Genomic DNA, 19,577 nt, shown 5'->3' with positions numbered 1-19,577 from the left:
AACTCTGACTTTATAAATCCTTGTTTTGTCTTATAAAATTCATTTTCTTTTGTCTTCGCTCGTAAATCTTTAGCCGCTAGTTTAGCTTCCAATGAAATAGCATTTTTTAAAGCTACAAAATCCGCCTTTTATCCTTTTTTTTTTACCTCGACCAGGCGGTGCTTAGTAACGGTTGCTAGGTGGACAGGTGGTTGAAGGCGGGAATAAGTTAACCAATCAATGAGAGAAGTAGAATATTAAAAATAATAAATAAATAAATAAATAAAATACAGTTTTTTTAAATGATAAATTAGCAAATAATCATTTAATTAAAATATAAAATATTGTAATTTTTACATTCTTTGTGATTTGGATGGAAACAAACGATTTATAGTAAATATTTTTAATAATAGACTCAAACAGCTACTGAAAATTATGTTTTGAATAATACAATTTTATCAGGTTTTGTAGCTTTATTTTTCGTTTCTATTTAAGCGTTTGTTTGTTAATTAAAAAAAAAGAAGGTTGAATTAAAAACATTTTAAAAGAATATGAAACCATTTTATCCTTTAACCGTATAAACACACCATTTTTTTTGTCATTGTTGTTAAACACCAACACGTAATCGTTTATTATTATCATGATTCTCTTATCATTTTGTCTAATAAAGTATTTTAACAAAACTACTAGTTTAAGAAGGAAAATAAACAATAATGAAATGGAGATAAATCAATCTATCAACCAAGGCTGCAGGTAATAATGTTTCCACTAGAGGGCGACGTCACACTAAAAAAGTTCACTGACTAAAATGTGTCTGAGTTACAGTAAAATATGGAGGTAGATTTGTGTCTTTATTATTCAATCCAAAAATTATTTTCAATCAAAAATAAATATTTTTAATCAAAGAAAAAATTGTTCAAATGCAAAAAAAATATATGAGACCGAAATAATTGTATTGAAAATGTTTTTTGTTTTTTTATTGAAGTCATGTTTTTTGTATTTGGGCCCTATTATGGGTAGTACGTTTGTGTCTTAATATTTTATTTAAAAAAATAAATAAATAAAAAAAAAATTCCATTTAATGAAAAAAAAAAAATCAAGCCAAAGAATATTTTCAATCAAAAAAAAAGTGTGTTCCTGTGTTAATGCTCTGCTGTGTAAATTGCGTTTGAACTTTGATTGAAGTGAAAAAAGTTTTAAAGCGCTTTGGTTTTTTTGGATTGAATAATGCATCTACCTCCACAGTAAAACACTTCCTGTACTGGAGGTTTATTTTGAAAGGTGACCTGGATGAATGTAAAACCAAAAGGACAGAATGTTTTATTTAAAATAGAAACATCAGGGGTTGAGCAGCTCTTTTAAAAGTGAGGGTGTTCTAAGGGTGGGGCAACCGTCAACTGTCAATTTAGTTTATTAAATTCATTTACTAAAACCATGATGTTATTAAGTCAGTGATTCTCAACATGTGGTTCTTTATGTCTTCATTTTAATTATTATTCCCCCAGAAAACCTTAAAATGTGGAAACTTTTTAACCCCTTTTTTTACCTTTTTCTTTGGTCATTTTGCAACTTCCTTTGTCCCATTTTTGCCCCTTTTCCAAAAAATTAGAATTTTTTGTTTTTTCAGATTTTAGCTCCTTTTACCAATAAATGTCCCTTTTTCCTAATTTTTGTCCATTTTTTGCAAGTTATTTTTTTACACTTTTATCCAATTTTTGTCAATTGTTTAACCATTTTTTTTTTTTTTTGCAACTTTTTGTCCTAATAAACTACCCTTGGCCCAATAAATAATACATTTTTTCACTACATTTAGCCTCTTTGTTCCATATTTTTGCCATTTTTCTCTATTGTTTGCCACATTTTGCTCATTTAAGCTTCTTTTAGCCGTTACACACCACCTGGTTCCTCTTTTTTGTCATTTTATTGCCACTCATGACTGTTTTTAGTCCATTTTAGTCACTTTCCACTCTTTTCTTGCCACGTTTTTGCCACTTTTGGACCATTTTTTGCCACCTGTTACTCATTTTTACTGTCACTTTACTCATCACTGTTAACTCTTTGTTTACGTTCGTCAAATAACTGGCTGTGATTGGCTGATCACCATTCAATCAATATAACTGGACCAATACATTTTCTATAATCAATCCCTCTGTTATGAAAGTGTGGGTGTTAACCCCCCATGGGTGACATGCTTGGTTTGTAGATCATTATAAGCCAACACATCAGTGGTGGACTGTGTGTTAATAACTTCATTGTTGGGTCTCAAACGTGGGATCATTTGGCCGAGATTTGCTTCCCTTGAGAAGGACAAAGTGCTGACAGGGCTAAAAATACTGATCGGTGTGGCTTTGATGGTGAGAAGCTCCAAAAATAAACAGGAACAATAAGAGAAGAGGATGAAAGTGAGAGAAGCAGCTGCGTTGGTGTCATTCCTCAGGGAGCTTTCAGCTAAATCCAGATGTGACAGATGTGAGGAAGAGACTGAGACGACTTTATCAAAGTATTTTAACACCATTGTTTGAACAAAGACAGAACACACACAGGTATACACACACGCACACACGAGCCACTTGATTTCATCTGAGCCTAGCTTTAGAGTTGTGGGTTCAAACCCAGTGGGCGTTGTTCTAGTTTGAGGTGTCTTATGTCGTTTAGTCGTTGATGTATTTCACGCCTTGTGTTCGCTGCATCTGTATGTGAGAGTCCCAGTGTCGTCAGTGTTTACGTGCCTCCCTCCTGTCTCCACTCAGGTGTTCCTCATCTCCCGATGGCCTCCCTGCACTACTTAAGATGTCCTTATTTGATTTGTCTTTTGTGTTCTCTGTTTTTATCAGTTCTTTGATGGATTTGTCTAGTTTTCTCTTCTCTGGAGTGGGTGTGGACTTTGTAAGCTTTGGATTTTAGACTTAGTTTTTTTATTAAATAGATTTAGTTTATGCGCTAGCTACACCTAACTTCTCCTCTTTAGCAGACGAGTCTTATCCTCCTTATCCTCATACCTTTCATGACCTTGACAGTAACTCAAGATGCTGATCAATAGTTTGAGTTTCCATCTATTTGATGGGATTGTTGCTTAACCCAAGGGTTCTCAACCCTAGGGTCGGGACCCCATTTGGCATTGCAAGACACTGGGAGGGGGCCACCAAATGCCTTCAAGAAACTAAGAATATATTTTTGAACAATTACAGCCAATTTTTGCTTATTTTTACAATTTTTCTACAACTCTACCATATTTTAACCTATTTTCATCACTTTTTCTTTCAATATTTTTTGCTCCTTTTAATGTATTTTTGCTACATTTCTCCCATTTCTGACATTTCTACATCACATTTCAACAACTTTTTGACATGTTCAGCACTTATAAACCCTTTCCACCACTTTTTTACCTAATGTCACATGTTGACCTATTATTGTCACTTTTAACCTCTTTTCATCATATTTCATGCCGATTTTTTGCCAATTTAACCACATTCACCATTTGTAATGTCCATTATTTGCCAGTTTAAACTCATTTGTTTTGTAACATTGACACTTTGAACCCTCTTTTTTACCACTTTTTCTCTCTGCTTTTGTTCACTGTAATTTGCAACTTTTAACCAATTTCTGGGTTTTTTAAAATCCCATTTCACCACATTTTCCACCATTTTTGGTCACTTTGAACCATTTTATTTCTGATTAAAGCCAGGATTTCCATCTTTAAGATGACTCATAATAGTAAACTTCCTGGATAACAGTGGATATTATTCAGATTAATAAATAAATGTAGTTACCACAGATTCAGACTTTATGGATATATTGATCCTTAATTGATGGATTGTTACCCTTCTGATAATAACGCTGATAAGAGATCACAGACTCCTGCTTCTCCTCAAGCTGTTGTGCTTCCAAATCAGATTTATTTATCCCACCTCTGATAATGTTACTCTATAACATGAATTAATCACAGGAAACGTAGACTTTACCAGTGTGTGAAACATGGACTGAAATCCCAGCACTTTTATAATCACAGAAACAAAAAAACAGCTTAAATCAGGCCCTAGCTGTCATTTTATTTTGAAAAATCTTGATGGCATTAAAAGAATAAAGCTCCCATGATGCTTTTAGAGGCATTAGCTCAGATTGTGTCACCTTCAGGTCAAAGAGCAGCCTGTGAGCGCACGCTCCACCATATACCATGAGCTAATACACATCAGGCCTGTTACTGTAGATGTGCTTTGACAGTGTGAGCGTTCAGCTCCCAGGCATCAGACTTATTTCATTTATATGATTTAAACTGAACCGTGGCATCAATGAGACAGAAGAGCTCACAACTGTGATGATAAACAACACAAATGAAATATAGAGAAAACATTGAGAAAATAAAAAATAGAGAAATAGAGGGAAAAACATAACTGCAAGAAAAACACACACACGCACACGCACACGCACACGCACACGCACACACACACACACACACACACACACACACACACACACACACACACACACACACACACACACACACACAAGATAAAATCTTAATAATTAAATTCAGAACTGAACTGAAAAACTAATGTTTTTCATCAACAGTTTAACTTTTGTTGAGACTTTCCCCCCTAACTGAAACACTTTTTGTATCTCCTAACACACCTGTGTCAAACTCAAGGCCCGGGGGCCAAATCCGGCCCTTTAGACCATCCAATTCGTCCTCCTGCAGTAAGTAAAAAAGACAGAAATAAACATGAATTATGGTGTAAATTACAAAATAATTCAGTCTCAGAACTTCTAAATACACCAACTCAATTAAACTCCACAATATTTGCAATAGTTTCCCAAAATTAAATAAAGATTTGTTACAAAATCAAGAAAAAATTCTGCAGGGACTGAAATATGTCACATATTGCTTAGATATTGTCGGCAAAGTTTACATACTTTATATATCATTTAGACGTTGAAGAGCAAACTTGGGGAAATTATTATTAAAATTGAATGTTTTCTCGCCCACTTAAGATTAAACTGCTTTATATTTGGTTCATGAACTAAAATGAGTTTGACATGCAGCTCTGTCCTAATGTGTGTTGTTCCAATGGTGGAAGAAGCAAAAGAGCAGTTTTAGAGTTTTACTAGTGTCGTAAACTCTCCAGATGGGAGTGCTGTGTGAACCTGTTTATGAGTCGTCTGTTATTTATTTATTCATGCTTGTTTGTGGAGGTAAACGAGCCGAGCTAATGCATCCCATCGAGCGCTGAACCATGTAATTAATTCTTCACGTATGTAAGAGCAAGCTGATGAGATATTCATGAATGTGAGGAGGAGGAGGAGTTTCTCCTCCCAGGGAAAGAAAAACAAGAGGCTTCGTCTGTTTCTAACAAAGTCACATGAATAATGAAAACACTCAGACTGGGTCGATTTAACAACACCCATAAAGACCTGCACAGAACAGCAGAGTTAAAAACTACACACACACAATAAATAACTAATAACACATTTCTATACTTTAACTCACACATGTAGGACTGGTCGCTACGTGCTAAGCTAAGAAACATGTGGGACTGGTCGCTACGTGCTAAGCTAAGAAACATGTAGGACTGGTCGCTACGTGCTAAGCTAAGAAACATGTAGGACTGGTCGCTACGTGCTAAGCTAAGAAACATGTGGGACTGGTCGCTACGTGCTAAGCTAAGAAACATGTAGGACTGGTCGCTACGTGCTAAGCTAAGAAACATGTAGGACTGGTCGCTACGTGCAAATCTAAGAAACATGTAGGACTGGTCACTACGTGCTAAGCTAAGAAACATGTAGGACTGGTTGCTACGTGCTAAGCTAAGAAACATGTGGGACTGGTCGCTACGTGCTAGGCTAAGAAACATGTAGGACTCGTCGCTACGTGCTAAGCTAAGAAACATGTAGGACTGGTCACTACGTGCTAAGCTAAGAAACATGTAGGACTGGTCGCTACGTGCTAAGCTAAGAAACATGTGGGACTGGTCGCTACGTGCTAAGCTAAGAAACATGTAGGACTGGTCGCTACGTGCTAAGCTAATAAACGTGCGGGACTGGTCGCTACGTGCTAAGCTAAGAAACATGTGGGACTGGTCGCTACGTGCTAGGCTAAGAAACATGTAGGACTGGTCGCTACATGCTAAGCTAAGAAACATGTAGGACTGGTCGCTACGTGCTAAGCTAATAAACATGCGGGACTGGTCGCTACGTGCTAAGCTAAGAAACATGCGGGACTGGTCGCTACGTGCTAAGCTAAGAAACATGAAGGACTGGTCGTTACGTGCTAAGCTAAGATACATGCGGGACTGGTCGCTACGTGCTAAGCTAAGAAACATGCAGGACTGGTCGCTACGTGCTAAGCTAACAAATATGTGGGACTGGTCACTACGTGCTAAGCTAACAAACATGCGGGACTGGTCGTTACGTGCTAAGCTAACAAACATGCGGGACTGGTCGCTACGTGCTAAGCCAAGATACATGCGGGACTGGTCGCTACGTGCTAAGCTAAGATACATGCAGGACTGGTCGCTACGTGCTCAGCTAACAAACATGCGGGACTTATCACTACGTGCTAAGTTAAACATCTAGGACTGGTCGCTACATGCTAAGCTAAGAAGCATGTGGGACTGGTGGCTACATGCTAAGCTAATAAACATGTGGGACTGGTGGCTACATGCTAAGCTAATAATCATGTGGGACTGGTGGCTACATGCTAAGCTAATAAGCATGTGGGACTGGTGGCTACATGCTAAGCTAATAAGCATGTGGGACTGGTGGCTACATGCTAAGCTAATAAACATGTGGGACTGGTGGCTACATGCTAAGCTAATAAGCATGTGGGACTGGTGGCTACATGCTAAGCTAATAAACATGTGGGACTGGTGGCTACATGCTAAGCTAATAAGCATGTGGGACTGGTGGCTACATGCTAAGCTAATAAACATGTGGGACTGGTGGCTACATGCTAAGCTAATAAACATGTGGGACTGGTGGCTACATGCTAAGCTAAGAAGCATGTGGGACTGGTGGCTACATGCTAAGCTAATAAACATGTGGGACTGGTCGCTACATGCTAAGCTAATAAGCATGTGGGACTGGTGGCTACATGCTAAGCTAATAAACATGTGGGACTGGTGGCTACATGCTAAGCTAAGAAACATGTGGGACTGGTGGCTACATGCTAAGCTAATAAACATGTGGGACTGGTGGTTACATGCTAAGCTAATAAACATGTGGGACTGGTGGCTACATGCTAAGCTAATAAGCATGTGGGACTGGTGGCTACGTGCTAAGCTAACCAAACGTGTATGACTAAAGAAACACAAAAATAACATTATACAAAATAACTTTAAAATGAAACCAAAAAAATACAGAAAAAGACACAATCAGCACAACAATCTGCGAAGATTCCCAGAGGCGGGAAAATATTTTCAGACTTCTTTGTCCTACGGCTAAAAAGAAAAACGAAGCCAATCAGAGGAAATATGATCGACCTCTGCACAGAGAGAAAATGAGAAATGCTGTGAAAGACGTGGAGGTGATCCTGGAGTCAAATTACACCTTCATAATAAAGACAACATGGCTTTATCACCAACACTTTATTCTGTCAACCATTGGATCATATGTTTAATCCTCACAACACGTCCACAGAACGCTGATCAAACACATTTCAACTGTTCACACAATCATGCAAAACGTCCTGAAAACGGTTTAAAACTGAACTATTACAGTTAGAAACGTGCTTCACACACACCACGTAATGATCACCTGCTCATTATTAACAGTGATGTTTTATTATTTCCTTTCAACATGTCAAACCTGACATTCATGTCAGCATTAGAATATTGACCAATCAGAGCATTACCACAGGAAACAGTTTGTTGTTTTCCTGCCATCCTTGTGTCTTTTTGGATATGTAAGTTTTCATTTTCTCTAATTGCGTGTGTTTTTCTATTTTTGTTTTAATGTTGTTTAGTGTCGAGTCATTTTGTGCGTTTACTTTGGGAGCTGCTCTCTGATGAACCAATGAATGAGTGAATCAGTCAGTATCAGACTGTCACAATAACAACAACGTACACTTAAAGAGAACATCAGAGACTAGTTATCATTGTAAACCAGTAACTAGTCAAACCACAAGTCGGCAACCTGCGGCTCAGGAGCCACATGAGGCTCTCCAGCTGCTTCACTGAAGCAACCCCAAGGTTGAGAACCCCTGCACTACACCAGTGAAGGTTTGTCCCTCCTTTAACCGTCAGATACGAGGATGTTAACTCTTCATACTGGTTCATACTGGTAATCCTATATTGGCCGACTCCTGATTCACACTGCACTGGTTTCCATGACAACCAGTTTATGCGTTTCACGTCATTTTCAAAATTATAATTAACAGGACAAAGTAAGGCAACAAGAGGCTGGAGTGGGAAATGTAAAAACTGATCCCGCCCACTGTGTGCCAACGCTTTAGCTCCACCCACTCGCCCTTCTTCTTTTGTGGCTGACGCGTAGAAACGTCTGTGCATCTCCAACATGTGACTGATCTTCAAAGATCTTCTCGTCCTGACCCAGCCCCCACCTCAGGCTTTATCGGAATGGAGGTTCAGGCTGGTGAGGGTGGGGGCGGGGTCTGTAGAGCTGCTGCACACGCACCGGCCGCCCGTTGGCCCCCGCCAGCCGCCTGGCAGGTGTCCAATGACCCTGAGGCCCACTGGCTGGCCGTGGGCAGGCGGCCGCTCGCCACTCGGGCTGAGCACGTGTGCGTGTCCCTGCGATGGGTCGGATGGGCTGGGGGCGGAGGGGGGCGGGGACACGGGGTAGTGGGGGAGGAGGATGGCGGGGGTGAGGCCGTAGCGTACTTTAAAAACCCTCAGAGGTCCCTGAGGGTGGGGGAGGACACCGTTGGGCCGGTCCCAGTCCTTCTTCTCCTCATGGATCCCCTCCTCCTCTGTCCTGGGGGTCCTCCCCCCCTGTCCTCTACGCTCCACCAGCTCCTGTAGTTTCTCAGCCTGAGCACGACGCACGTGGTACGACTTCCTGGAGCTTTGGAACAAGTCCAGGAACGAGTCCACACTCGCGTTTCCCTCCATGAACGACTCCAGCAGCTCCTGTTGAAGCACACGCACACACACGCGCACCCGCACACACACACACACACACACACACGCACACACACGCACACACACACACACACACACCAGTGGTTTTCAACCTTTTCAACCCCCAAAATAAAGGTCCCATAGAGCAGGGACCCCCACTGTAGCTGAATGTGGTTGAACACAGACATGAACATTGAAGAACAGTCATGTGGAGACAGGACCATCTATAAGGGGGAATAAAGGAGAGATTTTTGGGGTCCATCCATAAAGTCAGTAAAATGATGGTCCATTGTTCTATGAATCTGTGATAACCACATTTATTTATTCATCTGAATAATATCCACTGTTATCCAAGAACATTTACTCAGTAAGTAGGAAAAAATGTGCAGAAGAGGCATTGGAATGTGACGTAGAAGTGTCAGAAATGGGAGTAATGCAGCTGGTGGAAAAGGTGGTGAAATGGGATTTTAAAAACAACAGAAACTGGTTAAAAGTTTGTGAGCAAAAACAGACAGAAAATGTGGTAAAAATGGTTCAAAGTGTCAATATTGGCTTAAAAGTGGGAGAACAATTCATTTAAACTGGCAAATAATGGGCATTAAAAATTGTGAATGTGGTTAAATTGTCAAAAAATAATCATGAACGTAGGTTGAAAGTGACAATGAGGTGGGGAAAGTGGTTGAAAACCATTCCTTTATGTTCTGACCTTGGTGCCTTCATACAGACTAGGAATAGGAAAAGGAATAGTGCTAATGTAGGAATTCTCTTTAATGGGAACGTGGAGGAGGAGGAAACCGTCCTTTGATCTCAGTGTTGTAGACTCCTGTGTGTGTGTGTGGGTGTGTGTGTGTGTTGGGTGAACACGCGTGCTCTCAGTGTGTTGATGTGCTATCGGCTGCTGTTCCTAACCTCTGATCTCTCCTCAGCTCGCTCCACCTCCTCCTGCAGGAGGTTCTGGGCCGTCTGGAGGCTCTGCTTCTGGACTCCAGCCTCTGCACAGACACCACACACACACACCATTAGTGCACGTGCACACACATACATTAGTGCACGTGCACACACTATTAGTGCACGTGCAGCGAGAAACAGAGAAAACATGGAGCATGTGCTGACCACAAATTAACTGACTACATTACCCAGAAGCACTCAGTTTATAACCACTACAAGTTAGAGATACATCAGCACTCCACCTCACAAAAAACACAGAAAATGACCAAAGAATATACAAAAAGACAAGAAATGACTCCAATAACATTAAAAATGACGTAGAAAACAACAAAAGTACACAGAATGACAGAATACACACAAAAAACATAAACACACAAAACAACCACAAAAAATGTACATGTCAGAAACGTGGTGTTATGGCTCACCTGGTAACCATTATAACTGGTGACACGTTCATTTAAATGAGTTTAGGCCTCGTAAAGCTAACATTAAAGCTAAACATTTACTTTTGTAATATTCATCGTCTGATGACAAACTACCTGAAAGCATGATTCATGTTTTTATTCTGAGTTAATATTGTTTAAAGCATCACTAGGTACAAATATCACCAGTTAAACCACTACACCTTTGGCTGATCAGCTGGTTTTTCAGTCTCTCTTCGTCCTGAACAGAATCTAAGCCGATCCGTTGTTTTTCCATCTGTGGAACGTTGAAGGGAACGTGGTCACAGACTGTCACTGACCACGCCCCCACATACCCCCCCCCACCCTCATGCGCTCGCCTGGCGGCGGTTTGTAGCTGACGAACAGCGACAGGCTCCGATCAGCTGACTGTGAAATGTCTCCTGCTTGCACGAGTCAGTCTGAGTTCATGGGAGGCCTGGGGCCAAATGGAGGTCAGGGTAATGACTCTCATAATCTGAGCCCCGCCCCTCCCCCCACACAGGAGACAACACTCAGTGAAATGCCTTCCTTTGTTTGCACTAAAGAGCTTCCGTTTGAAGATTTATCAGATTTATTGATAATAATGATTGAGTTTTACAGATTTCAAAATGAAACAATGATAAGCGACAATAACTCGTCTGATGTTAAGCTTGAAAACGTGATGGACTTTCTTAAAAAAAGCTCCTTTAAAACGTCTCCTTTCCTCAGATTTAATGATAGAAATGTAACAGAATGGCCTTAAAAACAGATTTATCTCTTATTTCTTAGTTTTTAAGTTAAAATTGTGGCGGAAAAATCTTAAAAAGATTCTGAACGACTGATGTCTGTCTGCTTTTTCATAATTAATGATAAAAATTTGATAAATGAGACCTAAAAAAAGCCTTGATTTCTGAGAATTATTAAAAGCATTAAAATGTAACAGAGATGTCATTTCACAGAGTTTTGTCCTACTTCATGGATTAAAAAAAACTTTAATCTTTACAAATGAAGGTTTAATTAGACTCCATATTTTTGTGATGATTTTCAGAATTTTTGTTTAATTTTAATGTTATTTTGTGTAATGTTGCCTTTTTATGTTTTATTTAGGAATTTTGCATATTTTTGTTCTAATTTTAAAAGTAATTTTGCATATTTTTGGTGTTTTCTGTTTAGCTTTGATGTAGTTTTGCGTGTTTCTGAAGTATTTGTGTTTATTCTCGTCTTTGTTTCTTTTTGGTATTTTTGTGCGATCGCATTGTTCTGTAGTTTTTTTTATAGCAATTTTATATAATTTTCTTCTGTTTTTGGACTTTTTGTTTCAAAATCGTTTTGTTTGCATTTTTGCGGTTTTGTCTGTTGTATCATTTTATTGTGGTTTTTGGTGTTTTTTATTGTCTATTTTTTTTTGATTTCTTGTGTAATTTTGATGCGGCTGTGTGTTTTTGTTGTATTTTGTGTATTTTTGTGTTGGTGTTGTGTGGATTATTTCAGGGCTTTTTCTGACAGTCTGTGCAGCGTCAGTTTCATATTCTTTCCAAATGCCATCATTAAATAAAAACTTATTTTATGATGTCATTTCACTTGTTTTTTTTTTCAATAATTTTGTTGTCATTTTTTGCAACTCAGAGCCTCACAGTGAGGGAGCCCAGGCCGTACGAGCTGAAATGTAGATGTCAGAAATAATAGGCGCTACACTGGGGGCCGACCTGCAGGAGCCTCAGCAGAGGTCAAAGGTCGGAGAGTTTCAACGAGAGCAAATGGCCGAGCGTCTCTTTTTCAGAGAAACACAAATACACACAGAGCAACGACAAGAAGTAACACAACACACACAAAACTTCACCATATGATTAAATAATACACAAAAACAACAACGAATACACAAAACAATAAAAATACACGTAATAACTGCAAAAATACATAAAACAAAAAATAAACATTTTAACAAAGCAACAAAAATACAATAAATGACTAAAGTATAAAGAAAAATGCACAAAACAACAAAAATACACATAATGGGTTGAAAAATACAACAAACGACACCGAAAAACCCCAAAATAAACAGAAATACAACAAAAACACAAAATAACAAAAAAAATACAATCAATAACTCCAAAATAAATACACAAAACAATAGAAATACACAAAACAACTCCAAAAGTATACAAAACAACAAAGATACACAATTGGTCCCAAACACACAAAAACAACAAAAATGAACAAAGCAACAAAAATACAATAAATGACCAAAAAAATAAATGCTAAAATCCACACACACCAAAAATAATACACAAAGCTACTCCAAAAATACACAAAACAACAAAAATACACATATTAGGTCCAGACCAGTGGGTGTGTATTGTAGCTCCTCCCACTCAACGTTCTTGAAGCCAAAATACGGCACTTTGGGGCGTTTCCATCTTGCAAATTTGACGTCATTTGGAGCCAGTAACTGCGCAGTGGGATCCAGTGGGAGGAGCCCTTGTAACACACCCCGCCTCTTTAGTGTGCTGTTCTGATGTGTTACGTAGCACCAGCTACGTTCCAACATCTTGTTCAGATGATCAGATGATAGAGGTCAGTACTAGTTCACACTAGGGGGGAAATCACGATACGATACCGTGTCGATATGTTTGGACGCCGATACGATGTTTGTTTGTAAAATCTGTCACGATACGATTTCGATTCGATTTGATTCACAAGCCTGCGATCAATATGATGTGATATCATACGCTCATCTCACACAATCATTTACATGTTTATCAACTCCCAAAAAACAACTGAAATATGATTTAAGCATTTTATTTATTTCTAAGATCTTTCAGGCATTAAATAAACATCATTCTGTGACATTTAACAAAGTGTTAGACTTTGAATTGTGTGAGTGATAAAAAGTATAAAATAGTTTTATTTAAACTGCTACGGTGCGATACGTTTTTAATCATACAAAGATATGATCATGAACAGACGCTGTTTGTTGTGAGGAGTTATTATAAATAAACACATTTATTACTGAAAGTATCAGATCTCAGTTTGTGTGTCTGAGCGCTAACGTACATGCTAAACCACTAGCTAAACAACCTTCTTCAACCTAATTCTTATCATCTTAAAATCAGCATCACTGCGTTTTTATTATTATTTCATTTATTGATAAATAGTTGATCATTTTTACCTCACGTGGTTTTTTTTCTCCTTCACTTCAAACAATGTGTCGCTCTCCCCGCGCAGGAAATGGTGGCACAAACTATGTGAATTTCATCTTAAAGATGACGATGTTTTCATTGTGCATCGATGTAATTGGATCGTTAATTAAAGAATCGATGTATCGATATGGATGGATGTATTGTTACACCACTAAGAACTAAAAAAACGGAGTTCCTTCACGATGTAACTGCTATTCACAAAGAGACCTGAGGCTGTCAATCATCGTCATATATGACGTCAAATCCCGTTTTTCAACCTCAAATAATTTATTTAAAACAAACTTCACAAAAAATTAAAATAACTAATGATCACAGCAGAGTTTTTTAACTTTACAGTTTGACCCACATCCCATCTGTTATCATTGAGGAGGCGGAGTTTATGACCTATACTGCAGTCAGTCAGCAGGGGGAGCTCTAAGAATAAAAGCTTCACTTCATTGGGGAGCTTGTCCCGTCCATCTTTATACAGTCTGTGATACAAAAATACACAAAAAAATAAAAACAAAATAACAAAAATACATTAAAAAACCAAATAAATACAAAAATACACACAACAGAAAAGATTCTCCAGGATTTTATCCATCAACTGAATCGATGCGTTAACAAGGATAAAGCATCCGTCAGATTTTCTCACACACACACATGCACTAACTGTGTGTGTGTGTGTGTGTGTGTGAGAGAGAGAGAGAGAGCGGGAAAACCCCGACCAAACGAGAGCTGTTTTGTTCTGTGTGAGGACGCTCTGGTGTCAGGTTCAACCATGGACACACAAAGACACACAGTTTATCTCACACATACACACACACAGGAAACCACAGAGCTGTGCAGCGCTGAGAAATCCAACAATCACACGTCTAAAGGTGAGAAAGTCACAGGAAAAGATGTTTAGCTAATGCTGCAACATTTACATCAACATCATAATTACAAGTTTTTTTTTTTTAAATGTAAAAACACACATAAAAACTAAAAATGATGACAATAATACATTAACAAATATATAAAAGTTTTAAAAACTAATCTCAGAAAATATGTTGTCTTTGTTTACCGTTTATCATTTTTTATCCTTTTTTAACTCAACAAAAGGCTGTTTTGAGGATAAAATGATGACAGAAAAGTCCAGTGTTTGATCATCTGACCCAGAATATTATCAAATTTAACTTTGATTTAAAGGCGTTAAACATTTCCTAACAGAGTTCATTTAATCCCGACACGCAGCAGAAAGCTTCACTTTGAATAAATACAAAGTTAATCCAGATGATTGGCAGATGTGTGAGATTTATCTGGAGTCGGAGTGTGAGGCATGATGGGATTCCATTTTTCAGAAGCAATAATCTCTCACTAATCCCACAGAGCACGAGCACTGCAGCCTTCACCACTTTATTATCAAATGTTTGGTTTTTATGGGAAATAAAAGGAAAGTCTCCAAAAAAGCTTCAAATTCACAATGTGAAGTCCTTCATATTACCACATATTTTGTTACAATTGACTTTTATGTCTCTGTGCATTGTTTATAAAGACTGATTGTGTGTAAATGTGAGAGATTTTCTCAAAACATGAATGAGAGACTTTACTCAGAATCATTTTAACATTTCTGCTTCAAGTGAATTCCGTTAATTCTGTTTCTGAGCTCAACAACTTTTCCTCCACATTATTGTATTATTAAAGTCATCATTTTGTGTATTTTTGTTTGAACAAAAACACACGACAGAATTTGACAAATAAAATCATAAAGTAAATAGATGCCTGTGGTCTTTACGAGTCCTCTTTCTTAAAACAAAACTCAGAATATATATATATAAAAAAGTTTTATATATCAACATACATATTATCCACATACAAATTTTAATTTGCAATAGTTATAATTAGAGCTGCAACTAACAATTATTTTCATAATCTATAATAATCTATTAATCAGATTTTATATTTTATAAAGCACATTTAAACACTGCTTAAGCTGATTAAACTGAAATAACAGTGTCTCACGCATGCGCACACACACACACACGCACGCACGCGCGCACGCAAAGAAACACTCGTGCACGCACACAAACACTCGTGCGTGCACAAACAAACACTTGTGCATACACTTGTGCGTTCCTGCACACAAACACTCGTTAAGGTCAGTGACAACAATCGCACAATCAATAATTAAATTTGTTGCAAATGCTTTTAATAGTCGATTTTTATCAATTTTATGGATTTGTTGTTGCAGCCTTCGTCTTAATCAACGCAGTTACAAATGAAACTTAGATGGACTAGTTTTGTGTACTTTTAGTGGTGTTTCTGTGTGCATTAAATATCTCAACTGTATGTGCTGTGGCCGTTTCATATTCCTTCTAAACGCTGTCATTTAAGGATATTTCACCTTGTTATTTGTGAGTGTTGTGTTAGTTTTGGAGTCATTTGTGTTATTTATTGTCTGTTTGTTGTTTATGGATTTTCTGTGTTTGTTTTGTATTTGTTAACGAAGACGAGAGTCGTTATAAACTGATCTGTGACTGATATTCATTGTGCGTCACTACAAGGATGTTTCCATTAAAAATAAAAACCAGGACAAGATGTTTGTGTGAGAATCTTTCTGAAGAAAAAGCTTCAGTCTGTAATTCCTCCTCAGGAATGTTCCCATATCTCCTCAGACATTAAAGTCTCTCATTCATCTCTTCCCTGGCTTCTGTCTCTCTCCAAATCAGAGTCAGATGTTCCACAGAGGAAGGATAAGCCCCACCCACAGAGGAAGGACCAGCCCCGCCCATCCGGCGTTGCTGGGGAGGTTAGAAAGCATCCACAGAAAAAGGAAGTTGAACATTCCTCTGAGCTTCCATCAGCGCCTCCAGCTGAGCTGCTTTGTGATGACTTTAGCTTTAGAAAAGAAAGAAGGATTCACTTGGCCACCCGCTAAAGATCCGCCCCCTGCTGCTCCGCCCCCCTGCCTCCCACCAACAGGAAGTCCTCAGATCAGTCTCAGATTCAGGACTGACACATGCTACGCTCAGGGTCCAAAAAATGTTCTGGAACAAGTTCATCCTCGACTGCAAAGACTCATCCTCAAGTTCTCTAGCTCTCTATAGATCTATAGAAATATAACATGTTTAGGAAACTACTCCAAAAACACAGGAAAGTACAAAGAAGAGAAGAAGAAGAAATACCAGCAAAGGACACGAACACAAAAAAAGACAAAGACATAACCACAGAAAACCACAAAACAAACATGACAATCTATTCTTATACGTCTGTATCAGAGGACAGGAGCGGATCTATTCTTTATAGATCTGTGACAAGGGGACAGGAGTGGATCTATTGTGTGTAGCTCTGTCTTGTTTAATGAGCTGATGGTGTCTCTAAAACACGTGTCAAAGTCGAGGCCCGGGGGCCAAATCTGGCCTTTTAGAGCATTTTAATTCGGCCCGCAGGAGAAAGTAGAAATGAGAAAACATTGATTATTGTGTAAATTACCAAATAATCAAGTTATAGATATATATAGTGAAACTCCACAAACATTTAGGGGTCTCACTGTTTCCCCTACACTTATATCACATGAATGCAATCATTTTTATTTACTAACTGTGGAAAGAACTCAATGTTTCATAAATCTTGCATTTTTCTATAAACAATTCCACAAAATTCCCCTAAATGACACTATTTTGATGACGTGTAGTTACATCATCTGCTGCTTTCAGCTTCAAAACATCCTGGTGTTTTATTTTGAAGGTAATCCATAAACTCGGGTTCAAACTCACCGAGCCGACTGTGTTTCTCCCAGCAGGCGGTTGCCAGGTTGGACAGCTCCAGATATTTCTCCGCGAGCAGCACCTTCCCGTGGTGGAGGCGGGGCCTGTGCTGCAGGCTCTCCTCAGCCAGGCTCCGGTTGGAGGCCATTAGCGACTCACGGTCCACCCTGAAGCTCCCTGGAACTGAGGAAGAAAACTGAGGTCAATGCACACATGAGGAGGAAAATCAGAGAATGACAAGAACACACAAAATAAAAACAACAAAAAGAAAACAAAGACAAAAGCCCTTTGTTTTTTCATTAATGATTGATGAGTGGGGGGCGGGACCAAGGAAATCATAAACCTATCTGGGATGGAGCACAGGGAAGACCATAAGAGACGAAGATGAACAGAGACATTCACAGACTGTAAAGCTGAATTAAAATGAACAAATCCACAGATTTCCAGAGCGTCTCTGGTTTAAATGGTTCTAAACTCTTCCACAGTCTGTTATCATCTCCACACATCCTCACATTTACTGAGAAAAAGCACCTTCCTCAGGATGGGTTTGACTTTTAACAGTCAGACTAGAGACGTTCATCACCTGCTGCTTCATACATGCTTATTTATTTATCTGTGTTACGTAACGTTCATCTATCACAGCAGTTACAGCACGGGAACGTGAACAAAAACTGTGGAATAAAATAATAATAATCCTCTGTTTCAGCAAAATCCTGAACTCAACTTACCTCAGACACACGTCAGGCCCTTACTTTCTCACCATTAACGTCACAAACCAGCGAGAAAGAAGAACAACAGAGACATAAGAGCATAAACGACAAGAACCCACGGCAACAAAATTAAAAAACAAATACAAACTATATGAACAACAAAAATAACAAAAACAACTACAACACGGACGACAGCGACAGATTAAAAAACAACAACACGTCAAGTGTTAATGATACAAACCAGAAAACTAACAAGTCTGTGTTTTCAAATAAAATCAGACTGTTACCAGTTACCGCGAGTGCACGTACACACCCTGAAGCTTCAGATTCCTTCAGAGTAGAAGGTTAACGTCACATCCTTCAAACATCAACTCACGCCTTTGTTTTGACACTAACCCGTCCATCAGCCAATCAGCTGCAGGCCTGACCCCAGGGTGAGAACCAAGCTTCTTCCTCTCTTCATTCCACATCTTTCATGTTGCAAGGATGACTAATCCACACTGCTGTTATCATCGCCGCTAGCTGCTACGTTAGCATTGGTCTGAGATAATAAAGAGCTTCAGGAAACTGTCCAAAACAAAACATCTAAAGCTAAGCGTTTTTAACACAGGATGTATCAAAACCAGCCCCGCCCCTTTAGCCTGCTCAGCCAGCACAGCTATGTGCTAAGCTAACCAAACATATGGGACTGGTTGCTACGTGCTAAGCTAACAAAACATGTGGACTGGTTGCTACGTGCTAAGCTAACCAAATATATGGGACTGGTCACTACATGCTAAGCTAACCCAACATGTGGACTGGTCGCTACATGCTAAGCTAACCAAACATGTGGGACTGGTCACTATGTGCTTAGGGAACCCAAACATGTGGGACTGGTTGTTATGTGCTAAGCTAACGAAACATGTTGGACTGGTTGCTACATGCTAAGCTAACCAAACATGTGGGACTAGTTGTTACATGCTAAGCTAACTACTTAAACTGTGAAGCTGCATGTTAATTTGACTTAATGGAGAATTTGGTTCTTGTTTGTACTTTTAGGAGCAAATCTATTCTTAATATATCAGTGACTACGGACAGGAACAGATCTATTTTACATGTCATTGTGTCTACTGTAGTAAATAATACAAAATGAGTGAATGAATAAAAGGAGGACAGGGTTTAAATGGGGCTGAAGGTCAAAATCAGAGGAGCTAAGTTTAAGATGAGTGGACGTCAGTCGGACACTCTGCAAGGCAACAGAAACACTAGACTGAGAGGGGGCGGGACCCAGTGTGTGTGTGTGTGTGTGTGTGTGTGTGTGTGTGTGTGTGTGTGTGTGTGAACATACCACAGAGGAGGATGTGGAATAGCTTAAAGCTAAGGTCACCACAAAGCCCCCAAAAAAACGTGTCTAAACAACGTCAGGGTTAATGTATGAGGAGCTTCAACTGAACACGAGCATAACAACTACAACAAACTGTAAATAATGTGAGAAATATCTTCAGCTTTGGATGATAATGAAGCTATAATAAGCTCA

General features: G+C 38.9%; 1 pseudogene; it reads right to left on the bottom strand.

Moving 5' to 3' along the window:
* Window positions 1–7,537: 7,537 nt before the first annotated feature.
* On the bottom strand, window positions 7,538–17,509 carry LOC114475892 (vacuolar protein sorting-associated protein 37D-like; annotated as a pseudogene).
* Window positions 17,510–19,577: the final 2,068 nt, after the last annotated feature.

The sequence above is a fragment of the Gouania willdenowi genome, chromosome 14 (assembly GCF_900634775.1).
Source record: "Gouania willdenowi chromosome 14, fGouWil2.1, whole genome shotgun sequence".
In the NCBI taxonomy this organism is placed as follows: Eukaryota; Metazoa; Chordata; class Actinopteri; order Blenniiformes; family Gobiesocidae; genus Gouania; species Gouania willdenowi.
This window is presented reverse-complemented; position numbering and strand designations above follow the sequence as displayed.